Raw genomic sequence first — 25,161 nt, 5'->3', positions numbered from 1 at the left:
CAAAGATGCTGGTCCTCCCCTAGCTTCTCTCTTTTCAGGGATTGGAGACCCAGAGAGTGCAGGAGGTAGGTACCATGGAGACCAGATACTATCAGCCTATCATTAATCTTTGTCAGCTCTATTGAGGTAAAATTTGCATACAATCAAATTTGCCAATTTTAAGTGTACAATTCAATGAGTTTGACAAATATATCCACTAGTGGGATACCACTACAATTGTGATAGAGACTATTCCACCTCCCTGAAAAGGTCCTAAATGCCCCGTTGTGGTCAATCCCTTGCTACTCACCAGGCACTGGCAACCATTGATGTGATTTCCATTACTATAATTTCCTTTTAAAGTATTCCATATAAATGGAATCATATAATACATTGTTTTGTGTCTAGCTTCTTCACTTGACATAATACTTATGAGATGCACCCATGTTGAATATATTGGCAGTTTGCTCTTTTTTATAGCTAAGTGATATTTCACTCTATGGGTATGCTACAATGTGTTCATCTATTCACTAGTTGATGGACTTTGGGTTGTTTCTAGGTTTTGGATATTATGAATAAAGTTGTTATAAACATTAGTAGGCAGGGCCTTTGTGTGGACATATGTTCTCATTTGGTAAAGAGTGGAATGCCAGGGTCATATCCTACATGATTGTTTAATTTTCTAAGACACGTCAAAATGCTTTCTTTCTTTCTTTCTTTCTTTTTTTTTTGAGACGGAGTTTGGCTCTGTCGCCCAGGCTGGAGTGCAGTGGCGCATCTTGGCTCACTGCAAGCTCCACCTCCCAGGTTCACGCCGTTCTTCTGCCTCAGCCTCCAGAGTAGCTGGGACTACAGGTGCCCGCCACCACACCTGGCTAATTTTTTATATTTTTTTTAGTAGAGATGGGGTTTCACCGTGTTAGCCAGAATGGTCTCAATCTCCTGACCTTGTGATCCACCCTCCTCGGCCTCCCAAAGTGCTGGGATTACAGGCGTGAGCCACCGTGCCTGGCCTCAAAATACTTTCTAAAGTGGCTGTACCATGAACCATGTATTAAAAATCCAACTGTTCCTCATCTTCACCAATATTTGGTGTTGTCCATCTCTTTAATTATAGTCATTTGTGTGTATGTGTAGGGGGGTGTGTAGCATTTCATTTTTGTTTTAATCTGCATCTCCCTAATGACTAATAATGTTGAGCATATTTTTGTTTCCTTACTTGCCATCTGAAAAACATTTTAGGTAAAGGGTCTGTCGGAATGTTTTGACCATTTTTAAAAGACAGGCAGATCACCTGAGGTCAGGAGTTCAAGACTAGCCTGGCCAACATGGTGAAACCCCATCTCTACTAAAATTATAAAAATTAGCTGGGCGTGGTGGTGGATGCCTGTAATACCAGCTACTCGGGGTGCTTAGAGAGGAGAATTGCTTGAACTCAGGAGGCGGAGGTTGCAGTGAGCCGAGATCACGCCATTGCACTCCAGCCTGGGCAACAAGAGCAAAACTCCATCTCAAAAAAAAAAAAAAAAAAATTGGGCTGTATTTTCTGTATGCAAGACTTTTGATTGGATCTATGTTTTGCAAATATTTTCTCCCAGGCTGTAGCTTACCTTTTCATCTTTTTAACATTATCTTTGGAAGAGCAGAAGTCTATAATGTTGGTGAAGTTCAATATTTATGTGTGTGTTTTCTTAAAATTTGTGCTTTTTTTGTCCTATTTAAAAATATTGACTTAATCCAAGGTCAAAAAAGGTTTTCTGCTCTTTTTTTTCCTTCCAGAAGCACAATAGTTTTAGCTCTTGGATATAGGTTTATGATACTATTTGAGTTAATTTTTTATTCAATGTACAGTAAGGTTTGGGAACTTTTTTCTGTGTAGATATCCAGGTATTCCATTAACATTTACACATTGAATTGCCTTGGAGCCTTGTAAAAAATCAATTGACTATATATGTGTGAGTCTATTTCTGGAGTTTCTATTCTCCTTCATATATTTATATATGTGTATATGTGTATATACATATATATGTGTATATATATGTATATACATATATGTGTATATATATGAAAGAGATGTATGTGTACATATATACATATATATATATATATATATATATAGCCAAAATCCACACTGGCTTGACTACTGAAGCTTTTTAGTAAGCCTTGAAATCAATTAGTACAAATCCTCCAATTTTGTTCATTTTCAGAATTGTTTTGGCTAGTCGACATCCTTTGTATTTTTATACAAATTTTAAATTGTTTTGTTAATGTCTACAAAGGACCCTGCTGAGATTTTGATTATGATAATATTTTAACTATAGGCCAATTTAGGAGAATTTATATCTTAGAATTAATGAGATTCTTATCCATGAGCATGGTATATCTCTGTTTACTTAGATCTTCTTTAATTTCTCTCAAAACAGCTTTGTAGTATACATGTGTTGTATATCTTTTGTTAAATTTATTCCTAGATATTCATAATTTGGGTGTTATTTTAAATGTTCGAATGTGTCCTCCTTTAAAAAGCACGTGTTGGAAACCTAATCCCCAATGCAAAAGTGATGGGAGGTGTTTAGGTTATAAGGTCTCCACCCCCATTAATGGATTAAATATTATTTAACTCCAATTTCCAATTATTTGTGGTTAGTATAGAGAAATACTGCTGACTTTGTATAACAACTTTGTACCCTATGATCTTGCTAAACTCATTTATTATTGCTAATAAATTTAAAAATATTTCTGCTGTGGTTTGAATATGTTCCCTAAAAAGCACATGTTGGAAACCTAATTCCCAATGCAATGGTGATGGGAGGTGTTTAGGTTATGAAGTCTCCACCCTCATGAATGGATTAATGCATTTATAAAAAGGCTAAAATTAAGGCTGAAAGTTAAGCATCTTGCTCTCTCTCTCACCCTCTCTTTACCTTTCTGCCATGGGATGATATAACAAGCAAGAAAGTCATTGCCAGATGCCTGCCCCTTGATCTTGGACTTCTCAGCCTCCAGAATCAGGAGCCAAAACATTCCTGTTCTTTATAAATTACTCAGTCTGTGGTGTTCTGTTATAGCAGCACAAAATGAACAAAGAAACACTGTCAGTATTTTCTACATAGACAATCAGGTTGTCTGTGAATAAAGACAGTTTTACATTCCCCCTTTCGTTCTGTCTTTTATTTCATTTTCTTCTGTTAATAAACTGACTATGACCTCCAGTACAATGTTGAACAAAAGTGTTAAGCAAAGACATTCTGGCCTGCTTTCTGATGTTAGGGGGATCCAGACTTTTACCATTAAGACTGAGGTTAGCTGGAGATTTTTTCTAAACAATATTGAGGCAGTTCTTTTTATTCCTACTTGTTAATAGTTCATGTCATGAATGGGTATGAAATTTTGCCAAATGCATTTTTTGCATATACTGAGGTGATAGTATTGTTTTTTATTTTTTGTTGGTTAATATAATGAATTATATTGATTGGTTTCTAAAATGTCATACTATGCATTTCTATGATAAATCCCATCAAGTCATAGCATATTTTTATATACACTGATGCATTCAATTTAATACTATTTTGTTGAAGATTATAGAATTTATTTTAATGAGAAATTTTCATCTGTAGTTTTATGTCCTTATAATGTATATCACTGGTTTTGGTATCAGAATAATGATGGCCTCATAAATTAGTGGGAAAGTGTTTCTTATCATCCATTTTCTAGAAGAGTTTGTGTAGAGTTGGCATCATCTTCTCATTAAATGTTTGGTAGCATACTCATCATTGAAGTCATGCAGCCCTGGAGTTTTCTTTGTGGAAAGGTGTTTTAACTACAGACTTAATTTTTAAATAGATTTAGGGCATCAATTTTGTTGATCTTTTCAAAGAACCAAATTTTGGTTTCATTGATATTTCTCTACTCTTTTCTCTTTGTTTTCTATTTTACTAATTTCTGCTCTCTATTGCAGTCATCCCTTGGTATACAGAGGGGATTGGTTCCAGGACCTCTGCATATATCAAAATCCACACATACTTAAGACCTGAAGTCAGCCCTGTAGAGCTTGTGTATATGAAAAGTTGGCCCTCCATATATGTGGGTTTCAGATCCCACAAATACTGTATTTTTAATCTATGTTTGGTTGGGGGAAAAAACTCTATGTATAAATGAGCCCATGCAATTCAAACCCATGTTGCTCAAAAAAACGCTAAATGCATTTCCTTCCTTCTGGTTATTTTGGGTTTAATTTGATCTTCTTTTTTGTAGTGTCTTTAGATGGCAACTCAAACCATTAATGTGAGAAGTTTTTTATTCTTTAATACAAGTATTAAAAGCAATGTTTCCTTAAAGCACAGTGTTAATGTCATCCCACACATTTTGATATATGTTCATTTTTTATCAATTTGGAATATTTTATAATTTTTCTTAATATTAACTATTTGACTGTAGCTTAAAGTGTGTTTTTCAATTTCTAACTATTTGACATTTTCAAATATCTGTTATTGATTTTTAATTTAATTCCCTGCAGTTAGTCTTCCATTTCTAGCCAAGATATGAAGTCACAGGCACCAGATTTACACTCCAATGTGAAACAACTAAAAATACAGACACAGTATATAGAAGGCAATTTTAGGACATTGGCTTTCAAGACATTGAATATCGGGGGAGAGAGAGAGTGATTTCTGAGAGACAGGAAGCAAATGAGATATGCCTTATAATTGCCCGAGCTTGCAGTCTGGAGAACGTTTCCCAGCTTCAACATGGAAATACAAAACCCAGGCAGAGGCTAGTGTACTCCTTTTGTTGAGGAGATGGAACTGAGAGCTTCAAGAAACCAAGGAAGCTTGAATTTACAGGACAGAATCCTGGAGGGAGGAGTTGTGAACAGAGAATTCCAGAAATTACAAAGGTCTCCCAGGAGTATTCAAGTAAGTAATGATCAGTTTGCGTGTCTGAAGAAAACTACCTGAGGCCTGGGAATGAACCACCCAGAAGCATAATAGGTATTAGAGTGAGCAATACTCAGAGATCACAGAGTCAAGAATAGTGTTCCTACTAGTCAGGCTAGAAAACCTCATAATTCATAGGCCAATGGATATTCAATCACATTTTCCCTCAGTAGTGAGTAATTACTAGTCACAGTCTAAATGCTTCTCTCATCTTGCCTAACAAATCTTAAAAGCAGTACCCAAAAGGATCAAACTGATTTCAAGTAACTTTCCCAGAGCAAAACACTATTTATAGAAATCCAAAAATACCCAGCACTAAAATTCACAATGTCTGACATCCAATAAAAAATTAACAGGCATGCAAAGAAGAAGAAAAATAAGGCCCAAAATGAAGAGAAAACATAGTCAATAAAAAAACCAAACATGACACCGATATCAGAATTAGCAGATAAAGACATTTAAAGTTATAACTATATTCCATGTGTTCAAAAAGGTAGTGAAAAGACTGAACATGTTAAGAAGAGACATGGAGAATTGTTTTCTTAAAAATATCAGATTGAACTTCTAGGGATGAAAACTACAAAGTCTGAGATAAAAACATACATTGGTCAAGATTAATGCCAATTAGGCACTGGAGAAGAAAATACTGTGATCTTGAAAACATAGCAGTAGAAACTACCCTAAGTGAAACACACAGAGATAAAATTTTTTTTTTCTTTTTTGAGACGGAGTCTCACTCTGTCACCAAGCTGGAGTGCAGTGGCATGATCTCGGCTCACTGCAACCTCCGCCTCCCAGGTTCAAGTGATTCTCCTGCCTCAGCCTCCCAAGGAGCTGGGACTACAGGCACGCAACACCACTCCCAGCTAATTTTTATATTTTTAGTAGAGACAGGGCTTTACCATGTTGGCCAGGATGGTCTCGATCTCTTGACCTTGTGATCCGCCCGCCCCAGCCTCCCAAAGTGCTGGGATTACAGGCATGAGCCACCGTGCCCGGCCAAGAATTTTTAAATAAACAGAGCATCATTGAGCTATGGGACAACTTCAAGAAACTGAATACACATGTAATTGGAGTCCTTAAAGGAGAGGAAAAAAGTGGGAGACACTTTTAACTGTTTTATTCCAGGAAATAAATAAGTGCTCATAGGATAGAATACTGATATCTCTCTGGAACATGCAAAAGGAAGGAGTCCCTTTTCAGTGTTCTTGTCTTTGAGAAACACTGGAGTCTCAAGCCAGGAAACCTATGCAGTAACAAATGACTACAGGACATGAAAAGAGCTGTTGAAGTCCAAAGCCAGGCAAGAGCTCAGTCTTAGACTGAATGGGCGTTTGTTGGTTTGAGTGATTCCTTTGCTCCAGGTTGGTCAAGACAGGTGCAGCCTGGGTATTTCTCTGTAGTTTGAGCCACATGCTTCCAACAGTGAAAGCATGTTTTTTAAGTCATCCTATGTTTTAGGTCTGAATGGAGAGTTTGCATGTTGGAATGCAGGGGCCTCAGTGCTCCACTGATGGTGTGGCTGGTGTAGCAGAGGTAAGAGTCTCAAAGGTCTTCTGTGCCCTGCAGCACTCATCCTCATCTGCTTCCTGACCACATGGGCCTCTGAAGGCAAATGTAGCCATGTTAACAACGTGCAGTGTGCCTGAGAGGCAGCCCAAGGGATGCCCTCACCTGCTGAAGTCTTAGAGCCATCCCTAGCACTTTGGGAGCCTTCGGATGAGTTAAAAGCAGATGCCCCTACAGGCAGATGAAGCGCATGAGTCTCAGCTTCCTGTGAACTAACAGAGCCCCTGCCCAGTTACATAGCTGCACACGCAGACTTCTGTCTGGCATCTAGCCCCCACTGCACCCCCTGGGCAAAGTGCCTATGGTCAGGGTACAGTGTGCACCATCTTAAGCAATAACTCCTTAGCCAGCTCCACTTGTCCTATTTCCCGTGGCATGTGCACACTGCCTGGCCTGTCCAGCAGCTCTCACAGAGTGGTGGGGTTGCCTCTGTAAAGGATCCTCATGGCCTCGGCAGCCCCTCCCCCACTGACAGAAGGAAGCTGTTCTCTTTCCTCTTTCTCACTCTGACTTTGCCTTGCATCTTCAGAGAACTTGGTTGATTTTCCATTCATTTCTGTCTGTTCATTCAACAAAGAGCCATTTCACATAGGAGGAAACATATATGGTTGATTTTGATAAAATGCACATTAAAACAATAATGAGAGATTATTTTCACCCACCATATAGTTAAGAATTAAAAAGAGGGATAATATCAAGTGTTTGCATATATGCAGAGAAATAGGCAGGCTTATACATTGTCATAGGAGTGCAACTGGATGATGAGTTTCAGAAAATAATTTGATTATATCTATCTATCTATCTATCTATCTATCTATCTATCTATCTATCTATATATATCTCAAAACTGCAGCTCTAATAATTCCACTTCTAGAAATCATCACATTTTGAAATACTTCACACGTCTTCAAAGATATATGTAACAAAAATATTCATTGCTTCATTTTCTTCAATTGTGAGAAAATGGAAAGAACATTTAGGTTCTTAGGTTCATTAATAAGGGGTTGGTTAAATAAAATATGCTCCAACTATCCTATCGAATATTGTGTGGCCATTAATGAATGGAGCAGTCCATGTGAACAGCTGGAAAGGCCTCCAAGACAAAATGTTAAATGAAGAAAGCAAGTCACAGAATAACATGCACAGTATAACACAGACCTATTCATACATGACAAAGGTAGAATGTGCATGCCCGTATGTGTGTGTGTGTGTGTGTGTGTAAATGCATGCACAATTGACCAAAAGGATATGCACATTGCCTCTGGGAGGGATATAGGTTCAAATCAGCCTAGCTGTGTGAACTCCGATCAGTGCTGAGAGATTTCATGATGGCTTGGTGGCCAATTCAGTGCTTTTGAATTCTTAGTTTATCATGAGGCTGTCACACACCAACAATCACACAAATATATTCAGCCCACACACAGGCAGTGAGAAGAGAGAAGGAGACTGAACCACTGAGAGTAGCTTGGGAGCACTCTGACAGATGAACCCGACTGGTCCGAATTCCCCTCAAAACACTGACCAACTTGGGGGTGGGAGGGCCACAGCTCTTCTGCCACCAGAGCATCCAGCACCACTGCCCATGCAGAAGAGGCCTGAGTTGTCACCAGCAGAGCCTCTGCGTCTTAGCCATGGTCAGTTTCTTTACTGTTTTTATGGCATCTGCAGGAATGTCCACGGCCATTATCTCAGTTGCCTTTTGGCTTCACTTTCTTATCAGGTCTTGGTGGTGCCTGGCACATATTCTCACCTCAGTCCACCATACATAATGTTGATGACTTTGAGGGGGCCTGCAGTTTCTTTTTTTTTTCCTTTTTCTTTCCTTTTATTTTTTTTTTTAAGATGGAGTTTTGCTCTTGTTGCCCAGGCTGGAGTGCAATGGCACGATCTCGGCTCACCACAACCTCTATCTCTCGGATTCAAGCGATTATCCTGCCGCAGCCTCCCGAGTAGCTGGAATTACAGGCATGTGCCACCACACCTGGCTAATTTTGTATTTTTAGTAGAGACGGGGTTTCTCCATGTTGGTCAGGCTGGTCTCAAACTCCTGACCTCAGGAGATCTGCCTGCCTTGGCCTCCCAAAGTGCTGGGATTACAGGCATAAGCCACCATGCCCGGCCCTTGGGGGGCCTTCAGTTTCACTGTGGTCTGAGTCACTTGTCATAAGGGACTCCATTTTGAGACATTTGGGATCACAAAACAATATTATATATTAAGGGGGGAGAGAATGAAGAGTGGGATAAATGAAAGACACAAAGAGCCAATGGTAAAAAGGGGTGCACAAAACAGTGGGGGTCATTCACTTTCATTCATTTGTGATCTGATGAAAGCAAAGAAGTATCTAGATTCACTCCTCAAACACAATCTTCAAAAGTTAAAGTGTAAAATGTAAAAATGAATTATAGAAAAAGCCCAAATGAAGTATTTATGACTTCTTTAGAAAAGTAAAATTTTTTCTAAATGTTGCGGCTCTGGAAGAAATCACCAAGGGAAATGCTGACACATTCCCGTACATCACAATTGGAAACGTCTATACAAAATGCCCTAACAAACTCAAGAGACACAAACAGGCTGATTGTTGCTCTGTTGATTGTGCAATAAATACAAAGTTCATTAAATCAAGGCTCAAAAACCCCAACTGACAGATAAATTAGAACACATATTTGCATTTGAAATGAACTCACCATGTGCTTCTTTTGAATGGGAAGAGCTACTAGAGGCCTTAAAATATAACTCTATTTTTCTCCAAATTCCTCCACCCTAGACTTTCCAGTTCAAACCACCGCATAAATTAAGAAGCCGTCTCCAGCTCCCTGGCTGTGTGGGCTTCCAAGGTGCAGCAGTCTGCGGTCTGGTCCACACATGGTAGGTGTTAACGTGGGCCGGACTTTTCCAGGCATGGGGAGGCTTCAGGACTATTGAAGCACTGTTCAGAGGCCCCACAACTCACACAGTGACTCAGGTGTGCAGCGGGAGGTCAGGGTGATGAGGAATCTACCCTGCCACTCACTGCTGTGGGGCCTGGGGCAGTCACTCAACTTCTCTGGGCTTCCCTCTCTTCATTGTCTCTGCCCTGCCTTCTCAGATGACCCAATGGGTTAATACACAGATGAGGCTTTGCAAAGGGGCAGACTCTGCTTCCTGTTGTTTCCCAGGGCCTAGAGTCCCCCAGCAGGTCATCTAGCTCTTGTCAGATGCTAAATGCCCTGCCAGCGTTTGGGCCTGTGAATCAGGGTCTCTTCTCTTTTCTGGCTATATAATGCGGCAGGCTCTGCGGTATTTCTGCAGCAGGGTGAAGGATGCCTGGGAATCTTAGCTTTTTCCAAACTCTGTGCAGGAAGAAGGCAGCCTCTCTATTCAGGCCAGGAGGCTCAAAAGTCCTGGGGCATCTCAGCTGCTTCCCACATAGGCATATCCTGGAAGCTCCTGCCTGCAGCTGGTTCTGGGGGAATCTGGGGAGGCTTCACAAAGAAGGTGACACTGGAGGAAGAGGTGGAGCTCCTGGAGTGATGAAGGGAAGGGTCAGCAGGTGCTAAGGGCATGGCAGACTCCCTTGTGGCAGACTAGGGAGTGAGGGGAGAATGGGGATTGGGTTGCAAACAGGAACAAGGCAGGAGCCTTGGGAGGGATTTGAACAGAATCCTGCTGGGGTCAGATGAGGAAGCTCACTCTCCCTGTCCCATGGAGATGGGTTTGCTGGGCTGAGGCTGGAGGCAGCGGCAGGGGCTAGGAGGCTGTTGCAAGTCGTGGAATAACACACACCATGTAATCCTATTTATGTAGGATAAAAACACATGGAGAGGCGCATATGCCTGTGTGTGTAAGGGTACAGCTGTCACTGTGGGGTGGAGGGCACACAGCTCTCATCCCCTAATTCAGTTCTGATTCCAGGGCATTTATTCTGGGTTTCAGCCACGTCTTGGGGCTCTGGAGGACTCATACTTGGTGGCTAACCTCAAGAAACAGTGTTAGTGCGGGAGGCTTGTGATCAGATCTCCACCGTTGAGTGTGTAGACAGAGTGCTATGATAAAGGAGGGGCAAAAGAAGTGAGGGAGTCAGAGCAGGCTTCCTGGAGGAGGTGACGTTTCCACAGGGTGACATGAAGCCCAGGGTATGGGTGAGACCAAAGCAGACTCCATGAGAATCAGCCACACTCACATTTGTCGAAGGCGCCCTCTGCTGAAGGCACCCTCTGCTGTGCCCTCGTCCTGAGCGGGACCTGAGTTGCTGGTGACTGGGAGGTCTCCTCCACCAGGAACCGGGCCTCGGAAGGAGCGAAGCCTGTGGGAGACGGGCTGTTGCCTCTGAATGAGACCCTGCTCCTTGGGGAATCAGATTCTGTATGGGACCCAGGGGCTGGAATGGCCCAGGACAGAGCAGAAGGCTGCCTGGCGCGCCCCTGGAGACACCCACAGCCTCTCACCTCGAATTCTGGGACCATGCCCTGCTTATCTGGGCTGTGTGGCCAAAGGGAGGGTCCCCCTTCCTTCTTCCCCAAATAGGAGGGCCTCAGGGGCTCCATCTGGCCGTGTGAAGCACATTCGGGTGTTCTGCTGAGCTGACCTCTGCCGGAGGGAATGCACCCTCCACAGGAGCCGGCTCCGCCTGACTTCCAGGCTCCGTGGCCATGTTGAAGAGCAGGACAGGAGCATCCCACTCTGCCCAGAGGCAAAAACGGAGCCACCCCTGGAGAACGGGGGAGGAGGACAGAAATAAACTCCTCTGTGGGGGATCATGTTGGCAATTACATTTGGGGCTTGGGCCCACCCAAAGGGAGAGCTAGACCACCTCTCCCAAAAAGTGATTCATGCTTTGCAGGCGGCAGGCACTTCCTTTGTGTGCCAAAGAGAAATGTGTGCCAGATTGCTGGAAGTGAGCAGCAGATAAAAATACAACTCAAGTCCCCGGAGCCACACCTCCTGGCTGCTTTGCAAATAGCCTGCTCTGGAAAAACCCGACTTGGAGAGTCCTCCGGAGTCAAAACTCGCCGCAGTCTGATGGAGGCATGGCCTGCCCCCTGGTGGTCTGGGTCCTGCAGAGCGACACCGCTTTCCCACCCTTCCGACGCCGCAAGTTTGGCACAAAGTCCAAGTGAGCATTTATTTGAAAATAAACCTGCGTTCTTCCTCAACTTCGGGACTTTTTGATGGCATGTCTAACAAAGAAATATTTCATCTCCATTCCCGACACAGGCTGTGCTTTCTATAACATTTACTGACTTCTCTCCTATTCAGCAAAAACAAGAAAGTTTTCCTGTAAGGATGAACTCTACAGACAGAAAAGTGGTTTTGTCGTTAAACCGTAAAGAGAAGAAAGGTTTAGAAAAGCAGAGAAACTCCAAGCCGATGTGCGTGCGTGCTGTTCAGTTCATTCCCTGGATATCAAGTGTTATTGAAGATGCTGAAATTTAATGTCCGACATGGCAGCATAACACAGGCTTGAGAGGACCAGGCTCTACCTGGGTCAAATTCCCACTCTACCTCTTACCAACTGTGTGAACTTAAGCCAGGCATTTAAACTCTCCGTGCCTCAATTTTCTCACCTATAAAGGGGGGATATAATAGAATCTATTTCATGGAGTCTGTGCGGGGATTAAATGGGTTGATACACATAAGCTATTTGAATGATGCCCTGCACGTGCGTGGTGTGTGCTATACCTGCATTTGAGATTGCTGTTGCTGCTGCCATTGTTATTTTAAAGTGCAACAGTAAACAATTTAACAATCAGATCTTGATATACAAATAAGAAGTGTGGCAAACATCTGTCACTTTTAGCCACCAGTCTCCAAAACCCGTTCCACTTGGGGGCTGGTCCCTTTCTGTACTGTGGACATAAAGAGCGCCAAAATCTCCTTTTCCATCCTTGGGTAGGTGGGTTGTTGGCCAGGTAGCCTCCACGCAGGGCAGGAACCTACCGTGCAGAAAGGGCACACAGATGCAGAGACAGCCAGGTTAATCTAGGGTGGCAGAGGGGTGCCAGAGTCCTTCAGCAGAGCTGGGAATAGTCAGTGCAGGTAGGAGGGAGAGAGGTGGCCCCGCAGGCCAACAAGTGCCAGGTGATCTTGCTGGGCCCTGGGGTGACAGCCCCCTTGTTTCTTGTTTCATCAATTCTCTGCCCGTCCTCTGAATTCCATGAGCTGCCCAGTGGCTTCACTTAGTCATAGTTCTGTCACTTCTACCCAAGAATCCTGAGAGCAGCAGACTAGGGCCCAGAGAAGGCAAGTGGCTTACTCAGGGTCACACAGCAATTCCATGGCAGAGCCAGGCTGTACCTGCTTAAGTTGGCCACCCTGTCCTAGTGAGCTAGTATGTCCTTCCCAGCTCTGCCATATCCAAGGTCAAGGACACAGGTGGCTCTTTTAGAAGCCACAACAGATTTGGAGGAGTAGTGACAAATTCTTAGCTGCTGTGGGACATGAGAAAAGCTCAAACCGGTACCTTTCTTCCCCTGCTGCCGACTTTCTTCTTAGTTACAGATCCCTTCTGTCCAGGCAACATCTGTGGTTGATGGCTCACGGGCTCCCCCGAGTGGTCATTGGCTGGCAGCAGAAACCCTGGAGGCTTTGACTAGGGACTTTCAGAACTGAAGACAGAGACCCTGAAAAAGAGGAGGGCAACTGTGTCTTGGCCTCTGACTCTCATGCATGGTCAGGTAAGGTTAGGCCCCTGGAAGCAGAGGGGGCTCAGACCCGAGCAGTGTTTCAGATAGTGAATGTGTTCCTGGGACTGGATTCTCCCTGAGGCACTCACCTGGAGGTTTCGGCCCCTGGAGGCCCCTGCCACGCTGGTCTTGGTTATTCTGTGGATCTGTAACCCAGGCTCCCCATGTTCTGAGTTCAGTGACATGCATGGGGCTCATCTCCACTTTACGGGCTCCAAAGGTAGTTCACAAACTGCTGAGTATCACGCAGAAAGAGAGACGCATGTGCTCCAGGGCGGGGGTGTGCCTGAGCATGCCTCACTCACGCGCACACACACAAGCCCACACACACGCACACACATATGTACATATGCACACGCATGCAGGCACATGCACACACACCTGCACACACGCATATATGGACACACACGTGCACAGGCACAACCACAAACCACTTTGTCAACATATCATTAGCTGAGCTGTCACTTTGTTTTTCTTTTCCACTTTTTCCTCAGCTGCTCTGGTAGAGCACACAAGAAAAAACAGAACTTTAGAGTCATACAGAATAAAATTAAAATGGAAATGCTCATTTTTCTTGCACAATTAATTTAACCTCCTAAGCCTCGGTTTCCTTCTCTGTAAAATGGGGCTGTAGTTTGGTAGTTTGGGGCCATGGCCATTTCCTTGTTTGATTGATGGGGTTGGGTTGGGCTTTTTTTCCCTTCCGGTGTGTGCATGTGTGTGTGTGCATATGTGTGTGTGTGTGTTGTTTTGTTGCTGTTGAGAGAGAGGAATGCCATTTTTATCTGGAAGTGAACATTGCTTTTGAATGTGTCTGGGGGAAGTTTTCAAATGTGGTTGGAGGCCACAAACAGCCCACTGGTCTTCTCTTCCATCCGCTCTCTTCTAACCCGCCCTCCTTTTCCACTGTTTCTTAAAAACCCTCCCATTGTGGAGTCACATTATTTTTTTGAGTGGGTGTAAGACACAGACACAGACGCAGGGTTAGGACCTGGTGTGGCAGCTGCAGGCAGCACGTTCTCACCTACCCATTTCCCTGCAACTACCAGCATCAAGATGCTGGCACCTCCTCCATGCCTGGACTCCCCACACTCCAGTTTTCAGCTGCCACCTCAGGAATACTGCAGAGAGTAACAACAGCGGGTAAGGGAATGGAGCAAGTGGGCGCTGCAGGACCTGCTGGCACCCAAATTCCTTATCATTAGGGTGACAGCACAGCACAGCTTTCTTTTGCCCTCATGATAGGGCAAGAAGGCTCAGAAGGGTGGTCAATGTGCCCGGCAGAAGAGGTACGACCTTTTGCCTTTGGAGAACATTGGATATCCTAAAGCACAGCTTACAAGGTGCTCTGAGCTAGAATTCCTGCCTGCCTCGCCAGTGTCATCTTGACCAATCCCCTCTCATTCTGTTCACTCTGCCAGGCTGAGTGAACCCATTTTCAGCTCATCAAGTGGGCCACCCTTCATCTTGCTTCTGGGACTCTGCTTCTCTGGTCTCTTGGCCTGGGAGGGACTGTCCTTTCCGTGCTCTGTCTGGCTAACTCTGAACTTGTCCTTAGAGCTTAGCTCATGCATCACCTTTTAGGGCACCACCCCCCCGCCCCCAGGCCATCCTCAGCCCAATCTTCATGATCCCCTTTCCTGGGACTTCTTAGCCCTCCCATTGCCTTTTCACCTTTTCTATCTATCTTTTCTACCCATGAGGCGGTAGGATTTCCAGAGGTGAGGACATTCTATGCTGTGTCCCTGTGATTGGCACAGTGCCTGTCATACAAAAGCCACCCAGTAAATATTGGTTAAGGAAATACATGAATGAGACATAGTGATATGCACAGACATGTAGAGCTAGAAGAACTTATTTTTGAGTTAAGCTTCCCCAACAAATGATCTAATTTTAAAATGCAAACTTGGAGGCAGATAGAGCAGGGGTCTTTGCAAGCGGGCAGGTTTACACATCACTTGTAAAGCAGGACAACTTTGTGCTTTTCATGTGCATTTGTTGTCTTTGCCCCCCGCCCCCAACACCATCCTCTCTCCTTTTGGGGTATTTCTCCTCCATCACTGCATGCCACCCGGGAACTACCAGTGTAGGAGCCCTGCCCTCCCTTAGATCAAGGATGGATGTGAGATCAAGCAGGACCAATTGGACTTTCTCCTAGGATTCAAAATCTGGGGCAGAGAGACTTAAGGATGAAATTGTATTGATTGTTGGTAACTCATTCACTGCAGTAGTCAAACCTCAGCAAAGTTCTGAATAGTTCCCATTGCCTGTGGCAGAAATAACTAGTGCTGTCCAGAGTTCCACCTCTACTTCTTCCTGGGAACAGACTTAGACTACATTTCCCAGGCTTCCTTGCACTTAGTGGGATGTGAATGGAAGTGGTAAGTCCATTTCCCAACGTGGCCCATTACAAACCTTCCATACATGGGCCTCACTCTGTCTCATCTTATATTGGCTGAATGGAGAGGATTCCATTCAGCCAATATAAGATGAGACAGAGTAAGGACCTAGAACTGAGAGGAGCTACAAGATGGAAGGAACTCGGGTGGCTAAATGACTGTAGAGCAAAGAGCCACCCTCCCACCCACCCCTGGCCTGATAAGGCTATGACACATTGAAGTGCATTAAGCTACTGAAATGTTGGGTTTCTTATTACGGAAATTACTCTACCTGCGTTAATTCTGGTTGTGCCCACTTCGGAGCCTCCAGCTGTCCCATAGATTCTTTCCAACAAATTTCTTTTATACTCAAGGTTTTCTACCCATGGTCACATTTTGTTGTTTGCAATCAAAGGACCCTCATGTTATGACTTGGTGGTGGCTATAGAGACCATTTTCCAAAAGTAAGGTCCAGAGAGGTGAAGTAAATAGCCCATGAACAAACACATGTAAATGGCAGATCTGAGCCTGGAACCCAGACCTCCTGACTCCTCATCAACCCCCTTTCCATTGCCCTGGGATCTATCTTGCCCAGAACATAAATCTGGATTCCTGTGATGGCAGCAAAATGCACAGCGTCACCTCCATGCATCGATTTTGCCCAGAGGACCCCGCGCCTGCAGTGGGGGCTCAGAGCAAGGATCGATGTGGGGCCCAGATCCTTGGCTGTAAATCACAGCAGAGAGAGCACAGCAGAGTTATCTTCTGGCAATAAATTCACCTCCAGCCAGCAGCCCAGCTTTTCTCCTTTCATGATTCTACCTCGTAGATTAGACAATGTTTGAAAGAGAGAGTGGGACCATTCCTTGCTTTGTTTATTTTCCCCTAATACTTTTAAAGAAACTTTTAATTTTGAAAAAGAATTTAGATTCACAGAAGAGTTGCAAAGATAGTACAGAGAGGTCCAGTATACCCCTTACCCAGCTTCCCTGCACGTTATCATCTTCTATAGTACAATAATTAAAACTAAGAAATTAACATCAGCACTAGTAGTAACTCAGCTACAACTTGATTGGGTTTCCCCAGTGTTTCCACTGATGTCCTTTTCTGTTCCAGGATCCAATCTAGGATATGATGGTCATCATATCTCCTTCATATCTGCCAATCTGTTAGAGCTTTTCAACCTTTCCTTGTTTTTCCTAACATTGAGAGTTTTGAAGAGTATGTGTCTGGTTTTTGGTAGAATGTCCTTCAGCTTGGGTTTGTCTGATGTTTTCTCATTAAGAGAGTGTTGTTTTGGATTTGGGAGAAGAATAAAACAAAGATGGAAACGCTTCCCTTTGCACCATGTCAAGCTGCACATGATGTCAACATGACTGACTGGAAGTGATGAGAACTTTGGTCACTCAGTTGAGGTGACACCTGCCAGTTTCCACCATCATGCAATTTACTTTCTTTCCCTCTCCATACTTGATTTGTCATGAGTGAGTCACTAGGTCTAGCCCACACCCCAGGAGAGAATTTTCCCTCAACACCTTTGAGACATGAACGATGCCCCCTGGGGTCTGATGACCTCCTGCTCAGCTCTAGGGAGAGGGGAGGGCCAAGCCAGTGGCCCTGGCTCAGCAGGTCCTACTTTTTACAATTCTGCTCAGCTGCCCACTTGCCGCTCAAGGACAGGAGAGAGGCTGGCTGAGAACTGGCCTCTTGTTAAGAGCCTGGTGAAGGCTGGCAGGTTGGGGCCAGGTGGGGATGCTGACGAGGTTTGGGGGTGATCGGGCTGCCGCTTCTCCATCTCATGGTTCTTCCCTACCTGCAGCAGAGAGAGAGAGGCCCATCTTCCCTCTTTGGGAAGCTGAGAGGTTCAGAGAGCACACAGACTTGGGGTTCTAGTCTTTCAGAAGTCTGAGATGTTGGTACTCCTCCATCTGGCAGGGCTCTGGATGATGGAGCCAACACAGAAAGAAAAATGGCCAGGTGGGAAGTATAGGGCTGTTTTGTCTGGCCAGATGCCCAGAACCTCCGATGTGAACCTTGGGTAAAAAAGCTCCATTGAAGAGAAAAGCTTCCAGTCAAGAGCAACTCATATTTTTGGAATGTGGAGTCTCCGGCGTGCACTGGGAGAAGAGGAGGCAGAGGCTGGATCTGTCAGGCAAAATCTGGGCACACTTACCTAGATCAGCCCACTACCTGCCTGGTCACCGGTGGGCAGAGAGAGGCAAGCCTGCTTCTAGAACAGTAGTTCTCAACTTTAGTTGCATGTTAGACTCTCCTGAAGAGCATCAAAAATCATTCATTTCCCGGGTTCTGCCTCTAAACTGACTATAATTTAATATTTCTCAGTGGGGTTTGGAAACCAGTATTTTTAAAATAATCCCCAGGTGATGGTTTCCCCAGGTGTTGAGCTAAGATTGTAACCCATTGCTTTGCTCCTCAAAATGTGGTCCTCTGACCAGCATCAGCTGGGAGACTTAGACTAGCCCAGCCCTGGGCGCCCCAGCACAGCTGAGTCAGAAGCTGCCTGTTAACAAGATCCTGGGGAAGTTTGGGAGGCGCTGGATTAGCAGGTAGGGTGTGCCTCCTGGATGGGAGCAGGAGAGCGGCTGCCCCCCGGTGGAGGAAGCACAGAGCGGGGCTAGAACATGGGCAACCACCTTTGAAACACAGCCACCATGCCCTCCAGCAAATGCTGCGGACGCCGACCAAACAGCTTAGCAACCCTCCTCCCGTGACAGGGACAAGCGTCAGGCAGGTGCTGGGAGAAGCTGCCAGTGTTTCTCAACATGTCTGCCTCCCTGGGAGATGAAGCATGGGCGGAATCCCCCAGCTTCCCACGGACAGGACAGAAACGTCAAGGGGGACAAACACCTTCTCGCCAGTGGGTCCTGCCTCCTTACCTCCCGCTGCAGGCCTTCCTTGGGCAGGCCCTGTTTAAATCCCTCTGGGCCTCAGCTACCTTCTCTGTAAAGTGGAAGCAATAATGATTTTCTTGTGAGTTGGTCACTGATGAGATGGCCCAGGTGAAAAGCTGGGCCTGGTGTTCAGTACTGGTGAAGGCACAGTCAGGGCCTGCTTGGAACAATGTATTCAAGCCAGGGGCACTTCTCTGGGACCAAATGAGCCCATTCCTCCCGCCTCCTGAGCAGCACCTCCTCCCTCTCCTCTCCTGTACCATCCCCTCCCCTCCCCTCCCTCTCCCCTCCCATCCCCTACCCTCTCCTTCCCCTTCCCCTCCTTGTCTCCTCTCCTCTCCTCTTCTCTCCTCTCCTCTCCCTCCTCCTCCTCCCCCTCCCCTCTCCTCCTCCCCCCCTCCTCCTCCCCTCTCCTCCTCCTCCCCTCTCCTCCTCCTCCCCTCTCCTCCTCCTCCCCTCTCCTCCTCCTCCCCTCTCCTCCTCCTCCCCTCTCCTCCTCCTCCCCTCTCCTCCTCCTCCCCTCTCCTCCTCCTCCCCTCTCCTCCTCCTCTCTTCTCTCCTCTCTCCCCCCTCCTCTCCCCTCTCTCCTCTCTCCCCCCTCCTCTCCCCTCTCTCCTCTCCTCTCCCCTCCCCTCTCTCCTCTCTCCTCTCCTCTCCCCTCTCTCCTCTCCTCTCCCCTCTCTCCTCTCTCCTCTCCCCTCTCTCCTCTCTCCTCTCCCCTCTCTCCTCTCTCCTCTCCCCTCCCCTCTCTCCTCTCCCCTCCCCTCTCTCCTCTCCTCTCCCCTCTCTCCTCTCCTCTCCCCTCTCTCCTCCTCCTCTCCTCTCCTGTCTCCTCCTCCTCTCTTCTCCTCCTCCTCTCTCCCCTCTCCTTCCTCTTCGTCCTCCTCCTCCTCCTCTTCCTCTCCTCTCCTCTCCAGATGTCGTCTCCAATGAAGTTTTGACCTTATTTTTGAGGGATCCAACTCTGCCAAGATAGCACAGCCCTCCTCTGATCAGGAGGCAGAGCGACTGTCACCAAGGCTCATATCACACTGGTTTCATCAACATCTCTACTTTTGATGCGTTTGGCAAAGTGGCTCCTGAGAGGTACATAGGAACAAACGCCAGCACCTGCTCTGTGCCACCACCTTGAAACCCACTATTTCCTGTCATCTTCCTGAGAACACTGTGATGTGTGGCTTATCTCCCCACAGGCAGATGTGTGAGGAGCTGCAGATCAGAGAGGGGAAGTAACCTGCCCACGCTCACACAGCACTGGAGCCCACTGTGAAGCTGGGGTTCGGATCCCGTCCTGGTTCTGTGAGACTCCGAAGCCTGCTCCTTTCACAAACCCTGCCACTTTCCCTTTTCCCTTTCTCCCTTCTTTCCGTCGTGTTTTTGGTTAAACAAAACAATTAATTTTTACTCAAAGTGAAAAATAACAGAATAGGAAGATACAATTCCATAAAGAACTATAAATCAATGCATCTGCTAGAAAACAGCTGCTGCTTTACCCAGCCCTGGGGGTGCTACTCCCCTGCCTGTGACTTGCAGCAGACCCTGTGATTTTAAAAAAAGTTCTGAATCCCTTGAGGAAGCATCAGAGATGAGAAGGGTTGAAGGCTTCTGTGCTCCCGTCCAGCTTCCTTCATCCCAGCCCCCACCACCCTGACAGGTCTGTCCCTAGCAGAAAAGCCGAAATCAGGGGTAGGGGACCTCGGGGGAAGGCGATCCCCACCCCAACCCACCCCTTAGCATCAGTTTCTGCTGGATCTTGAAGTTTGGAAATTTGAGGAGCATGAAGTCCATGTTTATCTGGGTCAATGGGAACAAAATTCAGGATTTCTTTTAGAAATGTCCCCTAAAATAAGCTTTTCAGACCAACCCCTCCCACTTCCTAAACTGCTTCCTAGCCCTGCTCTCACGTGACACTCCCCGCACTGCATGACAGAACTTGCCCCCTCTTGGTTGAAGCTGTGGTTTCACTGAGGGATATTAAGTCCGAACTCGGGTCAGGTCCCCAAGGGAGAGACATGCATGAAGGAGGCAAAGGAGGCAAAGACACAGTGTGCCATGGCTGAGACTGGGCCTCAACTCCAGTGGGAGGTTTGGGTAAAATACAACAAACTCGGTCAGCTGGAGCTACCGCCCCCGGGACCGCTCAGTGCACCTCCCCAGAAACCCTCCCTGTCCCTCCTTCCCACTCCAGTGGGAAGAGAGGCCCCATGGGCCATGGAAGCAGAGCAGAGGGGCCCCCAGGCAGGCTTCCAGAGGGAGAAGTGAAGGGGCTGGCTTCATGGCCTCAGGCTACCCTGAGAAAGCCTGAGACCTGCTGCTAGCTGCTAGCTGAGCATGGGGACCTGTTTTGTAGCCCAGCCTGGTGGAATCTGGGTATTTGTGATAGGAGGCGTTGTTTGAGGGTCCTGAACAGGTCCTGATGAGGTCAGCCATCCTGGGTCTTGGGGATCCCAGTGTGTGTGCAGCCACCAAACACACCTTGGACCGGAGTCTCCTGCATGATTAGGTTGTTGCGTCTATGATACAAGAGAAGATGCTGGAACCACTGTGAAACACGGCCCCATAGACAAATACGTGGATTTTCAGATCTTAAAGAAGTTGATCACTTGGGCCCCTGGAGTCTGCTCATCACCGTATTGGCACATCCAGGCCACAAAGGCTGGGAGGGGGACCTGAGACTAGAGACTCCACTACCTCCAACACCTCCCCAGGAGCACAACTCTCCGGGTTGCTGTGGGCCAGGAAACGGGCAGAAGAATATTGGCAATCCTCACCTGCTCTCCCTGGTTTGTGACTCACTCCCCAGCTAGCATCTTGCTCTAACTTAGCCTGAGCGCTGCTCTGTGAGGTGCTCATTTGACAGACTAGGACCCTGAGGCTTGAGCCTCTCAGGCCTGGACTTCCTGCCCCATGAACAGCCTCCCAGGACTCCCATCTCACAGACCCTGGGCACAGAGTGCAGCTAACTCTTCCAGCGCAGATCGGGCTCTGGGGAAGGAGGAAGGGAATCCTGTCCAGCCTGCAGCGCTGGGTGGAACACGATGGCAGGCAGCACTGGAGGCCTTGACTCAGTGGGTCTGAGGAGGGCACTGGAATCCGAATCCATCTTTCTAACACGTTCCCAGGTGGACCTGCTGCCATCCACGGCCAACTTAGGGGACCAGGGCTCTGCAGCTGTGCTCTGGACTCCGGTGTGCATGGGCGTCAGGGGCTCTTGTTTGGATTTAGGGGTCTGGCAAGCCCTGAGATGCTGCATTTCTAAAAGGCTCCTGGTGCGGCCAGGGCTGTTGGTCCGAGGACCACACTTCCCACCCCAGTGGGCAGGCCTCTGTCACTGCAGGTGGGAGGATGCAGGGAGGGAGTTGGACCAGCTCTCCTCCTGCCCCCTGCTGCTGGGCCTCTCTGTGAAGCAGAGAAATCAGATGTAAAAGCCACTGAGAAAGGCACAGCCTGGGGACATCTTGCCAATCCTCCCCCATCCCAGAGGCTGGCCCCACATGAGCCTCCCTTGGAGCTGCCAGCCCTGCATGAGCCTCCCTTGGAGCTGCCATTGCCCATCAGGAGAGTTAAGTTCCAACGGGCCCGGAGCAAAGCCAATGACTCACCCTGAGCATGGAGCCCCCGGTCTATCCCAGGACAGCCTGTGCTCGCTTTTTGGAGGACTGCCCCTAACTTTAGTTGCCATGGAGAGGGGTGGCACATCCCTGCGCACCACCCCCCCGCCCTCAGAGGTGGATGTGGCCTTCTGCTGGCTGCTGGACACACCCCTAGGCCTGGCTGGCTCCCTGTGTTACAACGGAGGCCTCATCTTCCCTCAGAGCCCTGCTCAGCCCCGGCCTGGGTGGTAAAGCCCTGGGACCCAGTATGCCTAATCCCTGTGGGTGCAGTGTGTTAGCTTCTGAGGGCAGCCATAACAAATTACTAGACATGGAGGGACTTCAAACAACAGAATGTTGTTTCTGGAGGCCAGAAGTCCAATCCTGTGGGTCCATGCTCTCTCTGAAAGCTCCCGGGGAGGATTTTCCTTGCTTCCCTCTTAGTTTCTGGTGCTTGCCTGCAATCTTTGGCTTGTAAATGCATCACCCCACTTTCTGCCTCGCTCCACATGGTCTTGGTCTTCCCTCTGCATATCTGTATCTCTGTGTCTGAATCGCCCTCCCCTTTCTCTTAAAGGACTTCATTTATTGGATTTAATGACCATCAAACCCAATATGACCTCAACTTAACTTGATTACATTTGCAAAGACTGTATTCCCGAATAAAATCACATTCACAGGTATCGAGATTAGGACTTGAACAGATCTTTCAGGGAGACACAATTCAGCTCACAGCTGCCACTCTGTCCCCTGAGACCCCTGGAGTCTAGCTGGAAAGGATCCAGCATGAGGCTCTACCTGGAGCCCGAAGCAACCCCCTCTCCTGATGGTCTAGACGTGGCCAGATGCCCCAGTGCTGCTAATTCTCAGTGCTCCATCACCCTCCCTCCTCCTGGCCTCCAGCAGAGCCTCTTCAGGTCAACAGGTTTGCAAAAAGAGGAGGGAGAATTTGCTCTTCAGTCCTCTGTGTGTGGTCCTCCCATGGCTCCCTGGGCACCCTCCGTTTTCAGAGCATGTTTGTATCCAGGTCTCCATCTCGTTGTGAGCCAAGGATCATTGAATCTATTGTACAGATGGGGAAACCGAGGCTCAGAAAGGGCAAATGGCTGGCCCAATGTCACACAGCTAAAAGGCATAGCTGGGACTTGAAACTGGTCTTCAGATGCCAAGTCTAAGAGAACTATTGATCAACTCCTTCAGTGACATCAAATGGAGGGGTCCTGTACATGTTGGGGACAGGCCTATGACAAGGGGGCCTCTGATTGGAGCAGGACTGGCTTTCACTGATGTGCTGCAGGGGGCGAAGTGGCCACTTCTCCCACCATCCGCCCGCCCCGCATGCCCTGCCAGATGACACATGAATAAGATGTTGTAAGAATGATCTCCCTAGGGACATAAATATTCCCCTCTTGATAGCCCGGCACCCTGCTTTTATATTGTTATGGCAATCTTTTTTCATTTTTTAGCATCTGCTGTTCAGAATGTTTCATACCTTGAATAGAGAATGAAGTGGAGGCATAAATCAGCAGCACAGCGCCCGCCTGGCCTGCTCCCGGGGTCTGTGCTGGGCCGCCTCTGCTGCTTACTGCCGCTGATCTAGGAGCTATTGCAACTGCTGCTCGGTTTTAAGGCCTGTTGATGTATTGGTGGCTTTTTTATATGTGGTGGGTCATTTGTGTGACTGATTTCGTGACTCACGCGCCCGCTGCAGGATGCCCTGGAAACAGATCTACCAGCTGCATTCTCAGGATGAAAACGTGGAGAGCAGACTGGCTAGAGCGGGGCCGCCATCACAGTCCCCTCCTCGACTGCTTGCACAGGCCAATTGGACATGGTTGGCCCAGAAAGAAAATGGGAAAATTGATGGAATTCAGGTGTCAGTCTTTGACATCAAAATTCTTTCTCAGCCGGTATGGAGTAAATAGTGTGGACAAAGGTAAATAGCAGCTTATGCTCTAAATAGACTCCGAGTGAACGTTCTTGTGCCACCTGTTAGAGTTTCAGCAGGCGGGGCAATCCCTGTGTAGACTTTTCAAGATGACAGTGAAAAAAAGAGAGAAGGAGTCGTTGTTAGTTTCCAGAAGCCAAGTAGCTGAAATAGCTGGATAATGGGGTTTATGTGTGCTTCATCACCCCGCCGGGATGAGTCTGGTCTGCTGTGTATTGCAGGCAACGTTCACTGTTGGAGTGGATTTGCACAAATGCCCAAGTTTACGGGTATTGCCCGGAGGTGTGGACACAGGTAGACGCTCCTCTGCTGCGGAGAATACTCCATTGCTCTGCGTCTGAACAATTCAGCAGTTAGAGAAGGTGAATCTGTTTCTGATTTTAACATGTTCCGTTTTCCTTTTTTTTTGTTTTTTTCTCCTTCTTACCTGTCTTTCTTAAAACAAAAAGGCTATACTTTATTCAAGACACTAAAAGGTTTAAGAACAAGTATAATAAGTAAGTACAAACCTATCACCCAGCATAAGAAATAAAACATTGCATACGCATTAAAACCACCGGTGTTCCCGCCCCAGCCACCTCCTGCCTTCCATACCGCAGATGACCTCTTTTAACCTGAATCAGATGCTATTTAATCCCACACATTTTTGTAGCTTATTATAAATAATATACATTATTTCATAACTAGGTTTTTTTTTATTTTTTATTTTTTTTAGATGGAGTTTAGCTCTTGTTGCCCAGGCTGGAGTGCAGTGGCGCAATCTTGGCTCACTGCAACCTCCACTTCCTGGGTTCAAGCAATTCTCCTGCCTCAGCCTCCCGAGTAGCTGGGATTGCAGGCATGCGCCACCATGTCCGGCTAATTTTGTATTTTTAGTAGAGATAGGGTTTTTCCATGTTGGTCAGGCTGGTCTTGAACTCCTGACCTCAGGGTGATCCACCCGCCTCGGCCTCCCAAACTGCTGGAATTCCAGGCATGAGCCACCACACCTAACTAGGTTTTCTCTTTCAACATTGTTTATGGGATTGATCTCGGTAGATACATGTAGTTCAAGTTCAACCATTTTTACTGCAATAAGCATTCCATTATATGAAACTCGCAAATTATCCATTCTCTTGTTGATGAACTTTCATGTGTTTGCTATTAGAAACCGTGACTGTCAGCTTATTTCTTCATCCCCAG

The sequence above is a fragment of the Pan paniscus genome, chromosome 8 (genome assembly GCF_029289425.2).
Source record: "Pan paniscus chromosome 8, NHGRI_mPanPan1-v2.0_pri, whole genome shotgun sequence".
In the NCBI taxonomy this organism is placed as follows: domain Eukaryota; kingdom Metazoa; phylum Chordata; class Mammalia; order Primates; family Hominidae; genus Pan; species Pan paniscus.
Note: the sequence above shows the minus strand (reverse complement) of the source record.